The 15,006-nt window shown below is 44.5% G+C and overlaps 1 protein-coding gene across 8 annotated transcripts in view; it reads left to right on the top strand.

Moving 5' to 3' along the window:
- LOC6543693 (RNA-binding protein Musashi homolog Rbp6) overlaps positions 1-15,006 on the top strand; it is a 165,849-nt gene that overhangs the window by 129,183 nt on the left and 21,660 nt on the right. The window lies entirely within an intron of this gene.

The raw sequence follows: 15,006 nt of genomic DNA on the forward strand, positions 1-15,006 counted from the left end.
TGATTTCTAATATTTATGCAATTCCATTTTACAAATTTGCATACCAAATCCTGATTGCTAGGGGACTTTGAGGCGCACATACACACACATCCTGAGAGTTGCCGGTAAAAGTCAGGGGTTTTCCCCATTTCTCAACATCTCTCGCTTTCCCTTTGACTGTTTGCCCGCCGCAAACACAATGAACCGAATGGGTAAGCGAACGGCAAGGTGGAAGAGGTGGAAAGCTGGAAAAGCTGGAAAACCCAAAGAACCCTGGTACTTGACGCGATCCGACAACAGTCGATTAGTTAGCCAGACAGACAACCGGATAGACAGTCGGACATTATGGACAGATAGTGCTTTTTGTTCACTGTAATCACAGCCAAGGTAGCAACAATGGCGACTGGCAATTTTCAAAATGAAAACATAAAATAATAAATACGATTTGACAGCGCTCTGGATCTGTGCATCCAATGCTGTAGCTGTATTGTGTAACCAATAGATATTCGTAGTTTTTGCGGAACTGCGATAGCTAGGCGGCATTCCCGCCCACTCAGTTTCCGTTTCCTGTGTGCGTGCGTGTGTACGCGCGTGTGTGTGTGTGGGTGAAGCAGAGTGTGTGCGAGCATCTACATAATCATATTATGCTTGACTGACACGACAAACCAAGCGCACAAATGTGGGTCCAACTGCATTGAGCTGGCTGAGCTGAGGAGGCGACTGCAGAGCAGAGATTCAAGTAATTTGACAGGCGACATACATTTTCGGGTGCACACACATGCACAGTTACAGCCACACGCGCATACCAACATACATGCACTGGGGAAAAAAGGTGAACTTCTGTAATAGAAGACATAAAAGTACTGAAGGAATCATGATTGAATAATCTTTAATACAGTTTAAGTAATTCTCAAAGTCAAATAAAATTTTGAAAGGTGAAAAAGAAACATTTCCATTTTGTAGTTACATATATGATGATGCAGTTTGCAAGGCTTATCAGGTTAGTTCGATATAAGCTATTCTGAAATGCAAATGTACTTGTACTATTCCCATAGTTTTCTCCCAGTGTGACTGGAAAGAGAGAGGGCGAGGGAAACAGCTTCGCAAATCTGTTAGCCAGTGAATTGATGAGGGGCAAAAGCGATAAAAAGGCTTTTGCATTGGTCTGAGCCTCGGAATGGGAAATGCGAAATGCTGACTGCCTGCCTGCTGCCATGATATGGGAAACTGCCCGTCCGACAGACAGAGGGAGCGAGAGGGACGGACAGTCAGACAGACAGTCAGTCAGAGAGGGACAGCGCCGAGGGGGAAAGGGATGCAGGGAAGCAGGCAGTTGGAGAGACAGTGCCACCTGGCAGCTGCCAAAATTGCAAAATTGAAATTGAAATGCGACTGCTGCTGCTGCTGCTGCTGCTGCTGCTGCTGCTCCACATACACATGCCGATCGGGCACACGGTTGCAGCTCACAGATACACACTCGTGCATGCATAATACGCATACGCACCGTGTGCACTGCAATCGTCTGTGGCTGTCGCAAAGACAAGCCAAAGCAATTAATGTAATGAGCAGCAGCATGTCAGAGTAACACAACGTCGACGTCGACATTTTTGCACAAGAATTTTCAATCAGCAGACAACATTCATTCACACCACGGCAAATGGAGGGGTGAGCGGCGAGGAGAAAGGTGAAAGCAGATAGAGCATAATGTGTAAAGGCGTCCAATGTAATTGTTTAAAACCCAGCTACTTAAGTGCACTGGCTGCGAGATGTGAGATGTGAGTTGTGCGCCGGCATCTCCTCCCTTTCCAAACAAAAAGTCCAATCAGGCCTGCATTAATGAGGCTGTTCTGGAGGGGATGGGCGTTGCGATGCAAATGCATGCATTCATTTGCATTTATGTTTTGTGCCAACTAATTTGAAGGCTCTTTGGCTGGGCAACAAAACAAAATCAGCGACGACAAGCCCCTCTTGACGAGACATGCTACCTGGGCACCAAGTGCATCTAGAGTCGCTGCAACAAAGGCGGCAAAGCTACCCCTTTTTGCCACTTGCATACAATATGTGCATACTCATTAGTTTGGAGTGCTTCCATCAACACGCCAAGACACCAAGAACCAGATGAAGGAGCAGAAGACACGTCGTCCCCAGGACTCACACCCCATCCACTGCGAGAAAGCAACCCGCTGTTTCCCCCCTTGAATAAACAAACCCTTTGCGCCTTCCTTTTAAGTTGCAGCTAATTGTTGTTGCTGGCGGGAGTTTAGGGCTTTCATTTTTGAAGCCCTTTTCCAGCTCATAAATTTTTTTTCACATACTGCGTTTTTTATCATCATTATCGTCATCTGCAGAATGGTAACGAACAGAATAGCAGCCTCATCTTTCAGTCAGTCGACTTCCAATGTCAACCGGCAGGAGCTTTTGTTTGACGTCGCCCCGCCCGTCGCTCATGAATAACTGATTAAAACCATTTTGGGTTTGAGTTTTTCTTTTAATTTTTCCCCACTTTCCTGCATTTTGTTGTGTAGCTGGGCCGGATTGAATGGCTTTGGATAGCCGGCTGCGCTTTCATTTATAATGCCTCGGATCTGCGGAGCCAAAATGGACAGGAGAGTGCAATGTCACCAGTGGTGCGTCGGTGGTGTAGGTGGTGTTGGTGGATTTGGTGGTGCAGCTTTGGCCTTCGAAGGGGCATCAGTCGCAGATGATAAATAGCTGCAGCGTGAGTGAGTTCTGCTGAGCCAAGAAAAAATGGTGCAGCAGTCAATTTCATTTTGGCCAAGACCACCCAGCATTAGCTTAGATCACTAACGACATTTGTAAGTTATGTAATACAACAATAAATCAATTGAGTTTTAATGAATTTATCTAAGGAATTTCAACTTCAATTCTAATTGCAGAAATATTCATATCTTACTATGTTTGTACTACTTCTATTTTGACAACAATTTAAAAATGTCATTGCAATCAATGCATTTGAAATATTTACCAAACCACTAAGGTGTTTAATTAGAAATCGAACAGAAAGATTCTACGCTTATAAGCATATCATATTGCAGCACAGGTTTAGAACAAGTGAAATATTTACAAGTTTTTTCGAAGCGGCAGAGCCTTGAGCACTTTGCTTCCTGCAATGCGCTTGATATGTATTTTTGATAAACTTAAAAATAAGTTTTCCCTAAGATACCTAGATGTAAATGCAGCTCCAGGCTTATTGGCAAGTTGCACGCGGAAATATCATTTTACCACCACTTTGGGTGAGTAAATATTTCATATTGCCACCCCAGCTGCTGAACCTCAAACGTTAAGTTAAAGTTTCCATCGCACTGCTGCATCAATTGTGCTGCCATAAAACTCTTTAGCCAACTATTCTGGCTCATAAATACAACATTATTCGCCAACGTAAATCGCAGCGGCAGCAGTCGTCGTCGCTTGTCTGCGAGCGTCTCAATTCACTGCACATTTTGCAAATAACAATCGCATTTTTTGAATAATTCAAATCCACTTTGTTGCCCGTCTATCCTTGCCTCCGTCTCTTTCGCACTGCGCTGCTCCGTCTCACTCGCAGTGTCTTTGAAAACGGTCGTTGTGGCATAAGAAAAGCGCCGAGCATTTTCCGTATGTTTTTGCTTTTGTTATGGTCGCATGAAAAATGTATAGCGCACTTTTGTGCGTTCGCACACAGCTCACACACACACACATACACTCACTTTTATAGAGAGGCACCAACACCAGTGCGCAATTAGAGCCCCACCACCATCACATCGGAGGGGCATTCAAATATTTAAGCCTTGCATTATTAATGGCAATTTTTTAGTTTCTTTATCTGCCCGCTATTTGTTCGCGTCCTTTTATGCGATTGCGAGATTTAAATTTATATTTAAATTAAAAACCAAATTGCACATCGCTGCCAGCAATGTATATTCCCTTGTATATTATGCACCGGGGAAAAAAAGAATAATAATTTGAGCATGCAAAAGGTTGCAACTTATGATCGCTCAAAAATAAATTGACTTGCCAAAATGTTTTGGTATTTAAAGTAAGCTAGATAAATGATTTCACCAAAGTAAAGCTTAAAGAGAAGGTTTATTTTACTACAAAGGTGTCACTAATCAAGAATATCAAAATCAACGAATGCATTTGCAGCACTTTATTGTATTTTATGGCTTAATTGTCAATTGCTTTGATTAAAATAAAAGCAATATAATATGAAAACATTTCGTTTGTTAATCCACATCTTGTTGCTCACCTTGACCAGCCGTTTCAAATTGCGTTTTTTTGCGCACGAAAAATGTTCCAAATCAGCGCTACTATTATTCCCTGTGTACATATCCTTTTTTGTGAACTGCCATTTGTTGCCGTGTCCAGTCGCTGATTTCATTTAGTTGCTTGCCGGAGTGATAGAGCTCCGGAAGCTGGGACCCGGGAAAGGTTCGGCGGGACTGACCACCCACAATTCAAAAATCAATTTTCATTTGCAAAACGATTACATTCACATTCATTCAATGTTCGTTGGTTCGCTCGCAGTTTCCTTTTTTCTGCATTTTCTTTTTTTTTTTTTGCAGCCCAACGAGGGTTTTCCATGTGTGTGTGTGTGTGTGTGTGTGTGTGTGCTATCGGTTGCCTTACACTCGAATGAACTTTTATTCAATTTGCAAAGCAACCACAAGCTGCACAATAGCCGTTTTAAACACTCGAACAACCAGTCAGCGAGCGAACGGGCATTTCGTCATTCCAGCAGAAACGGCAGCCAGGAGAACCCGCCCCCCGAAAGGGCACCCGGAAAACCCTCCTGGAAAGCGCACCCACCCCACCATTTTCCGGAGGAGCACCTACACTGCACTCGTCACTGCCATTTGCATGTCCAACTGTCTGCATTTTGCAGTCCTTCATTTGAATGCAGCGCTCGTTCTTTTGCAATTTTTCGGCTGTTGTCTTGCTGCTCCTGCCCTTTTAATCTACTTTTGTTTTTCCTTTTCGGATATTTAAAATCTATTTGCTCATGCGTTGGCTGCAGTTTTAGATCGTCAAAACAGTCATAAAATGTGTATGTGCAGTCGGCCAGCGGAGCAGTCATGTTTAATATATTAGCATTGATTTTCGCATTGTTCTGAAAGCCCGGCCATAATGGGGCAACTAAAGACTGACGCTCGCAAAAGTGTATAAGTGTATGTAAAAATAAAACAAATAATAAACAAAAGAATGGCGTTGGCAAAGGCGAAGGGCGAATGGCGAATGGCGATGGGAGAAGGGCGAAGGACGAAGGACATCGGCGGGAACAAAAGAATGCGCTCGTAAAACCGAGATTTAGGCCCGGCCACATTTGTGACCAAAATATATACAGAAAATATACACACAGGAAGTGTGCGGGCCCCAAAGGAAGAAGAGGAGATGAAAGGAGAAGAGAAGGAAAAGTTGGAGATGGTGGATAGAGCTCTGCTCATTTTATGCGCTAACTGAATCAGCCCGACAACCATTAACTGGGGCCATTTTATTCAATTTGGCTGGCCCCGAAATAAAAAAGAGGAAAAGCAGGGGGTAGGGGAAGGCGGGGCGGGGCGGGGCGGAAACGGAAGTGTGTACGCAGGTTACACAACAACAGGAGGACCAGCCAAATGGCCAGGAGATGGAAAACGGAGTTGGAGAACGCAGAATGGAGACGGGAACTGCTGGCTTCACTGTTACTACACTCTGCTACGTGTGACAACAATAAAAGTTTTTATTGCCGCCGCACACAGATGCGACTAGGCACACAAATACACAAGTACACGACAAAGGGGAGAAAAACCGGGGAAAAACTGGAGACAAAGAGAAATTAGCCCCCGTTTCGGGTGCGACTGCCGCATTATGCAAAGAAAAATCTCTCGTACTCGCTCCTATCTCACATAAACTTTTGAAAACACAATGGCGGAATATCCGAAATTCAACTACTGCCACTGACAACAATAAGTCCGCAGGATCTTCCACCCAACACAATGATGGCTCCAAAGGACATTTGTCCATCAGGAATAGGGATAACACGAGGGTCCCTGCGGCAACATCTCCTGGCCATCAGGTGACAACACTTTTGCTCTCTGCCAAATGAAATCTTTCGAGAATGAAATGAAATTAATATTTTAAAAGTGTAACTTCATTTACATAGTTCATTTGATCAATTAAGTCAAACAGCTTCTGCGTATACATTTTATATGTTTTTTATAAATCGTTGTGCAAAACCAATTCAGTCCATAGGCGGCTAACCCTCGGCTTTAACATCAACTAATTCCTCCACGATTTTACCTGTCACGTGAGATTACTGCCACAAGAGACCCATGTGGCAAGAGACTCAGGTGCAACACCTTTTACAGCAGATGGGGAATATTTTCATAATGCTCAGACCTCTGATTCGTCTTAATTTCCGCTAATTCCACATACTTTGTAAATTATTCGGTGAGCATAAATCATTTTGTAAAATCACATTCACAGTAATCAAATTAATCTCCGATTTGGCTTAAACCAAAGTTCCTGCAGTTTGCGGGAAATCCAACTGATTCAAGAAAAGCTTCCAAATTGCCCTAAGCTCACATTTACCAACCAAACTCGAATATATGATTATGCGAAGGTACGTTAATTTACACTGCTTTTATGAGATCCATTTTGGCAAAATCAATTGGTTTCTTGTAAAAGTGAATCAGAATTTGGATGGGTGCTGTGCCTTTTCTAAGAATTTAATGGCAATAATTGGAGGCGAGCTGGATATAGCACAGGTTCCCGGGGATTTGCCTTCACTTTGATCTTTGCCAAATGTCGCGCTGCTGTTTTTAGCGCGTTTTCGTTAGCTTTTCCAGCTGCTGCTGCTGGTGACGCTTACAAATGATGAGAATTTGAGCAGCGTTTTGTCCATCTGAGTTGGCCGCTCTCAAGTGGCCGCCTACGTGTGCCACATGCACAATGGAAGGGAAGTCCTGCCCCCGGAATCCTCAGAGTCTTTGTTTTTGAAAAATTGTCTACTTCATTTGGGTTGCTCCAAACGAGAATGGCCATGAAATATAACAGTACTCATTATGTTGGGATTACGATGCAATCAACGCAGAAAAAGTGTCAGTCAAATAAATCACTCGCCAAACATGAGGAATGGAGCGTCTGCAGGGCGGATCTCCTTCCAAGTGGAGTAGGTGGGGGTATGACTTGGGGTCTGGCTCTACTTTTTCGGCCGCCTTGACAGCCCAAGAAAAAAATAAAAGAATGAAAATATATTTGGGGTATTCCAGGCCAGGCGCAATGTCAACATCAACAGTTTTAACATTTTGCCGCTGTATGTGTGCTCGTTTCAGGGGTGTTTCGGGGGGCGGAGTGTCTGAGGGGGCATAAAAACGAAAGCGTAGTTGAAACTGACAGCAACGATGATGCCAGGGAAAGCGGGAAAGCGGGCACAGTGGGGAAAAGCCAGCGGTTGAGGCTGTCACACTGTTTGCTCCCGGAAAAGCAGAATCCCATTCCTATCGAAGCCTGACTTTTCGGGCGGTGGGATTCGAGCCAACTGAGTGGCAAATTTTTTTTAATTATTCAGTGGCTAGCTGAGAGGTTAGATTTCTTCCCAACCATAAAAAAAAGCAGTTAGGATTGACAGACCAGCGGAGTGGGAATAAAGTTTAATCGATTTGCATGACTGAATCTTAAGAAACCAATTTAAATATTAAATTAGACACTTTTTGAGATCAGGGGAAAGTCTATCAATCATTGTCTAGCCATACAAGCTGGAATCCTTATCGTTGTGGACTTAAAACGATAAGGTTCTTTTGAACGCCATTACTGGTGCCTAAATAATTAATAAAAACAACAAGCTGTACGCAGTCCTTTAAAAATGTCGCCAAGTGACAAATAATGTTCTTTGTACATGTCAATAAGATACTAAATGTTTATTTTATATTCTACACATTTTAAATGAATTTTAAAAGATAAAGGAGAATTTCTAATTTCAACTAAACGTTACTTGCAATTTGAAATTGCAAATCTCTCATCCGCCAGCTTGCCTTCTCTGAAATGAGGATCCATTTTGCCCGCTGCGTAAGCCAACCCTAAGCTCCATTTATAATGCTCCTTGCACTCTGTAATCCGTGACCGCGATAATCGCCTCTGGTCCGGCATAAAACTCTATTTCCAACAATTTGCCCCGACGACCAGCAACAATGGCACAACAAATGAGCATGCGATTTGCTTGTGTCAGCGGAGGTCCAGCGGTTTCGGTTTGATGGTACAGTGGAGCCCCGCAGCATCATCATTGGGCCGGGACCGCAAGTTCTCTGGGATTCTCTGGGTGGCCAGAGCTTATCTCGGTTTCATTACAGTTATTGTCGTTGTCATCAGTTTGCCATGTGCCACAATGTTGCACAGAAGCCAACTTCAACTGCAACTGCGACTGTGAGTGCGGCTACCGTTTGCCACCCCATTTTTGCCAGGATTTTCCTTCAGTAGGATTTTCCCCCCAAACCCGCTCCTCAGCCGCTTCCACTTCTTAGCTGAGCAACAACAAGGGCCACACTTCCGCTGGCTGCTTGAAATAAAAACTTGCTTGATTCACACACAAAAGCGGGGGGGTGTGGGTTGAGAAAATTGCACTGCACCACCGCAACAAAAGCTCCACACACACACACACACACATACAGATTCGCCCACCGACACACAAAAACGCAAGTACAACATCTAAATGCAATGCCATAAAAAATGCAAAAACGCAGTTTCCGCGCAAAACAAAAATAGCGAAAAAAGCAGCTATACAAAAAAGAAATGCTCGTACATAATATAAGTGTAAGCGTCGATTTGGGGGCGTTTCGCGGGGGCGTGCCACTGCCAGCTTCACACTTGAACACGTACAGAGCCCGCGGCATTCGACGTCTTTGACTTGCCAATGCCAAATCCACCCACAACCACCCCCAGGCCACCCAAACACCCAGCCAAAGGCTCTCCCCCACATTAAGCGAGCGCTTAAAAGTATGCTACAGGATTTGGCATTTGCTTAAAAGCTGTTTCGACCGATTCGTAGGATTATTTGATTGCGAGGCGTTTGCATAAATTGATTCTAAAGCGGCAAAAGCAGCAGCAGCTGCACTTCTAAACTCTTCTCCTCCTGGTCCGCCTGCCAGTTGGGTCTGATTTATTACACTCGTTTCAAACACTGCGGTTGCTGGCCGGCAAATGGACAATGCCCTGTGCCGCCTGCCTAATGCGAAATACGTTAAATAATAAATAAATATAATGAAATATATGTGTGGGCTGTGGACGGAACTGTGTGCATGTCTGGCTGTCTCCTGGTTAGGCATAAATTCGTTTTATCTGGAGCCGCAAAACTAAAATTGCATCAAAACAAAGGCTTTCTCTACACATGGCGAAAAGGGATAAACCGTTTAAACCTGAAAATCCAACGATTGTGAGATGTAATTAAACAAAGGTAATTAAGGTACATATTATTAACAGGAAAAAATATGCATTTTTGTTGGAATCCACCTGATTTAAGGGTACTTGAAGGTAAATGAAAGATTTTAAAAATTGCGACTATTGATTGCCACTTTTTTCTTGTGTATTCTCTCCCCGCCCGACGCCCCCGCCAGCACCATTGGGTCAACAGTTTCGGTAGCTGTTTGGCGGTGACGTTTTTGTATAATTAATTTTTCTTGTTCAGTGGTTTTGTACAATCAACATTCGATGTAAAAACATTGCAAACAACTGCCACGCATACAGGCGCACTTAAAGCGGACTCCCACACGCACACACACACACACACACACATGCACAGATGCCATACATGCACAGAATGCCACCGCAGGACAACGAGCAACAACAAGCTGCTGCACTCTTGGGTCCAGGACCAGGACCAGGTCCTCCGCCACGTCCTCGTGCTCGTCCTCGTGCTCGTCCTCGATTTCGTCCTGGCTGCTTGCATATGCATGCGAAAATGTTAAAGCAAATAAGAAAGAGTGTGAAAACGAGCAGCTTGCCATGTAAACAAGTAAACCAATAAGTGCATTGGTGTGTATAAAAAGGATATACACGACGAGCACCGAACCCTTCGAGTGTGTGGCTTTAAAAACTGACCAACTAAATCCCCGGTCTCAGTTGCAGCTTCACTTCAGCTAAGCTCGTCCTCAGCCAAAGAATCCGTCCGTCCGCCCACGAGGATGCGCAAAAAAAGCTGATTCGATCCCGAATATACAAAACAAATTGTTTAATGAATTACTCGCGCTCGTGTTGCCTTTTCTTGTTGTTGTTTGCACAATTTGTTTACGCAACGCGTGACGCTTAAATGCTAAATAATGCAAATGTAAATGCGCTGGCATTGTTTGAGTTCGCATTTATTTGTCCTTCCCGCTTGCTGCCTTCTGTATCCTTGCAATCCCTTTTTCCTTATAAGCTGGTAATTATGCCCGGGCTTCAGCGAATCCTTACGATACGACACAGCACAGCTGTAAAAAATTCCAATAAAGCAGCAGAGATTTTGTTTATGCATTTCACGGCATTCTGAACTTAATTGCTTTGCTTCTCTGATTTTGAATTCATTGATGTTTGCTCTCTGATTGCATGATTTTAAGATTTCCCAACCGCCAAAGATTTTAAAATCTAGAAAGCGCTCAGGGTTTCAGTTATAAAGAGCATTCAGTTGTCGTGTATTTAGACAATCGAAAGTCCCCCGGCCGATTTTGTATTAATTTTCTTCGTCATCGTTCGGCAATAAACATGAAGCGAAATTAACATATTTTCGCTGGTTTTCCTTGCCTTTGTTTTTCCTCGTTTTTGTTTGCACTCTGATCGATTTGTGCCGCGTAACTAACGAGGAAAAGGCGCCGCCTTCTCCCATTTTTGGGCAACTTTACAATTGGTCAGGGCTTAAGACGTGGCACATTTTCAAGTAAATCCCCTCGCCCGAATTGCGGCTCTAACTTATGATTCGCGAAAAAATTACATTAGAATTGCAAATTGCCGGCGGTGGCATTCAACATGGCTAAATAAAAGTTGTGTCTCTCCGCCCATGGGTGGAGTCATATGGGGGAGGGGGCGTGGCAGGGGGTGCTGCCGACAACAAACAAACTCAAACATTTATGACAATAACTTCTTAAATGCTTTGTTCTTGCCGCTGTCGCCGGGCTTTCGAAGTGGATTCCGCCCCGAAGACCAAGGCCCAGAGATCCAAGCCTCGAAAGTCCCCCGAAAGTTATATAACGACCGGCTGGATCCTTGGCTTTTTCGGGTCCAGCATTTCGACGTTGAATTGAATTACTTTTGCGCCAGTTGAAATTTCAATTGGCAGAGGAAGGAGGCAGGAGGCAGGAGGCAGGAGGAAGGGTGGGAGAGGAAGAAGACATGGCACATGTGCAGCCATATGCAATGCACTGGCCGGAAACGGAAATGCACGCTGCCATTTTAGCATGCCGCCCGCACACTCACACACAAGCAGTCCAAATGGGTAAGAGTGAGAGAGTGAGAGAGAGGGCGACAGGGAAAGCGAGAGAGGAAGCGGGGCATACAAATGAGGCGTTGAATAATTGAAGACATAAATTCGCACTTGCACATACTGAAAAAATATAAGAGAGAAGCTTTTTATTGTTGCCGGCTCTTGGCTCTTGGCTTCCGCTGGCGCTGGCGTTGGATATTTTTTCCCTATTTTCCCAGCCTGCCCAATTCACTTTTTATTCTTATGTATTTTGCATTGCTCGCTCCCCGGCAGCATGTTTAATTCCCAATCTCGGGCGCAGCTCGGCGACCAGGCCACCTTTGCACTCGAGAGCGCAGTGGGTGGCCACTTGCCCCACTCGCCCTCCTTCCCCGCCAGCCACCAGCTCAGTGACCCTGGGAGGGAGCAGCTTCGGGAACAGCAAGGCAGTAGCGGTGGAGAGTTGCTCGTTTAACTTTCATGAAATTATAATTTGCTTTGTAATTCGAGCATCCTTAGCAGCGATGACGGCCAGCCAGCCAGGAGCAAAGGGAGCAGCAGAACCTTCCCAAAGACCCAGAACCCAGAAACCAGGAGCCAGGAGCCAGGAGCCATGAGCCAGAAACCAGCACTCAGTAGCCAGAAAAGCATATAACTACACATTGAAAATATTTTAATTAACGAAAATTGTTCTGCAAGTTGTTTTATATGGCCGTGGAGCAACTTTAACTGCTGCCCAAAAATGCCGGATTGGAATAGAAAGAAAGGTCCCTGGGAGGAACTACCCTCTTGCCGAGAAAACCAATCCCATTAGAAATCTCAATCCCACTCGCAAGTCTCTGCAAAAATATTGAGCAGCTGCTTCCATTCTTGGAATGGCACACACACAAGCACCCACACACACACACACACACAAATATATAGCACTGGTTGGAGGAGTACATATATCTTACTTATGCTCGCAAAGATTAAAAGTTCTTCAGTGCAAGTTCTTGCCTAAGCTGTAACATCTTTGTATGGCCCCAATAGACCCCCTTAACCCGCCATCTTCCTTTTGATTTTTTTTATATATTTTTGCTGCCTTTTTTGTGTATAACCCGCTCAAGTTGTTTGGCCTGCCGCAAAATGTGTGTGTGCGCCTTTGGGTCGAGCTGGCGAACCTTTTCAAATCCGAAATCGATATTAATTAAATTTTAGTAGCTCACACGCAGAGCTCAAGAACTCGGAGGCAAAGTAAAAAAAGTGACAAAGTTTTTGCGTTTTTGCGGCCAGCTTATTAAAAGTGATGACAAGCTGTGGCCGAAAAGAAAACTGTGTGCGAAAACTGCTTTCATTAGGGTTATAATGGAGATTGACGTCGCTTAAAATGCAAGTTTATCTTTCGGCATGGCCAGGCAAAAGCAAACTTTGCTTGTCCAGCAAATTGATAAGTGGGATAATCCCGGGCACGAAACTAATTTGGAAATGCTTAAAACACTCAACTGCTGGACGACATCGCCGGGCTGTGATGTAATGATGTGGGAGATATTAGATATCAGCTCAATCCAATCAAATTATACGGCAGCCGCCAACAAAGGAGCTTTATGTAAATATTAACTCTTTTGTGCTGTGCTCTGACCTTTTGCCGACCTTCTCCAGCGTTAGCTGGTGTCATAGTGCGTGCCATTAGGATTTGAGCCATTTCATTTGCCTTTTTCCATTAATAGTTGATCTACTAAGCCCGAGGCGGCAGCTATGCAAACCCGCTTTTCATCATTCGCCATTTGCCATTCTCTCTCTATCTGCATCCACGTATCTGCAGCTGTTTCTATATCTTTCGCCCCATCTCGCCCTCCGATTTCACAACTCTCTACACAGCAATTTAATATTCATACTTGCGTTCCAGTCGTGCAGCTAATGTTGGGGTTTGGTTTCGGCTTCGGTTTCGGTTTCGGTTTTGCCACACTCTCGTTGCTGCTGCTTTGGCATAACAAATCAAGTTGCGGATTATAAATGGAATCCTTTTTTAATTGAAATATATATCCTCGGCCAGACTCGCACGAGTGCGGCTCATTAATGTGCCACTCGACCATTCCCTGGCGCTTCGTTCTGCCCTCCTTTGTCTCTCAATCGCTTCGATTGATACGTTTTTGATTGCAAGTTTACCGCAAACAGATCGTTCGAACGCAAGGCTGTATGTGTTCTATATGTGCGCGTGTATGTGCACAGTTGCGGTTGAAATTATAGCGTGTGCCCCAGAAACAACATGTCAAATTGTTAATTAATTCGGAATATTTTTGAAGTTGGCCAGTGACTTATTTGGTTTAATTTGCGCTGTGCACGTAATTTATTCCGTTCCACAAGATTTAAGGCATTGCAGCGAACTGCAGATAATAGATCTCAAAGACAGCTCTCCATTATGCTAGTTACTATCCAGTTCTATAACTTTTACCGCAGCTGTGCGCACTTGCTATGTGTTAGTGAGTGGCTTGGTGTTGGGCATTACTCATACGCAGCGTGTGTCGGTAGCAAAAAGCAACTTAAATTCTACTTACAGCCAAATATGTAATAAATACGAGCTTAAAAAAGTTTATCTATATTTCAACCGCACGCAGTCATGTGCTTACACATACCCACACACTCTCACACACACACACACACACACACAGGCACATCGGTGGGGATTGTACATAAGAACTGGATGCTGTTTTTTTGCCGTCGCCCGGCGAAAGTTTTTTGAAAGATGTCCCACCCCCGGGATACACCCAGCATCGCACACGTCCAGCTCGGAAAAGTTCACTTTTTCCACAGCTCGCCCCCAACTACGACAATATCTGCTGGGGCTTTTTTCGCTGTGGCACAAACGAAAAATAAGTAACTGCCGAGTGCAGCGGACAGACTATCATTAGATGTATGACTATTCAGTTGCAGCTTTAAATCGACGGACTGTGTGGGGCTCTCTCGCCCGGCATTTTTGAGGAGCGTCTGCTGCCGGGAATCGTCCTTTTTCATTTCAATTTCCTAGGCAGGCAGCCGCCACAGCCACCAAAAACCAAATCCTGACAAGCCCGACGCCGTATAAATTGTCGCAATCAAGCAGGCATACAAAAGCGGGAAACCCAAAAAACGGAGCGGGTCCAAGGATTCAAGGATTCAAGGAGCCAGGGAAAAAAGTCCGACGGAGAATCGAGAAAACCGCCAGCAAGATGAATTACTGCAAATTATCCAGTTAGAACTTCGGGGACTTTGAAACAAAACCAAAGGCGTCCTGGATGGGCAGGATAAAGCGGTTCGCAGACGGACGAGGAAGGGTGGGAATTGCTGACGATTTAACGAGTGGCCGGGCAGAGCTTCAGCCATCCGTTGCGGCATTAATATACGGGTGTCTATAGAATGTGCATTCCCGGATTCCGGCAAAGTGGAGCGCTCCACGAAATCGCTAACAAACACGATTGTTCGCATAACCACAAGCTGTTCGCTTCCTAGCTGCCATTTTCCGATCAAGCCTAAGTCATTATGCACTTTTCGCTCTCACCAACTGAACCATAAGCTACATTTCAAAGAACCAGCCCGTTTAAGCTGCTTACTTTCCGTTGGTGAGATATATATACGCCCAATGTATTATGGTGCCATTCAAACAACTAATC

This window comes from Drosophila erecta, unplaced genomic scaffold, assembly GCF_003286155.1.
Source record: "Drosophila erecta strain 14021-0224.00,06,07 unplaced genomic scaffold, DereRS2 tig00000021-arrow-pilon, whole genome shotgun sequence".
NCBI lineage: Eukaryota > Metazoa > Arthropoda > Insecta > Diptera > Drosophilidae > Drosophila > Drosophila erecta.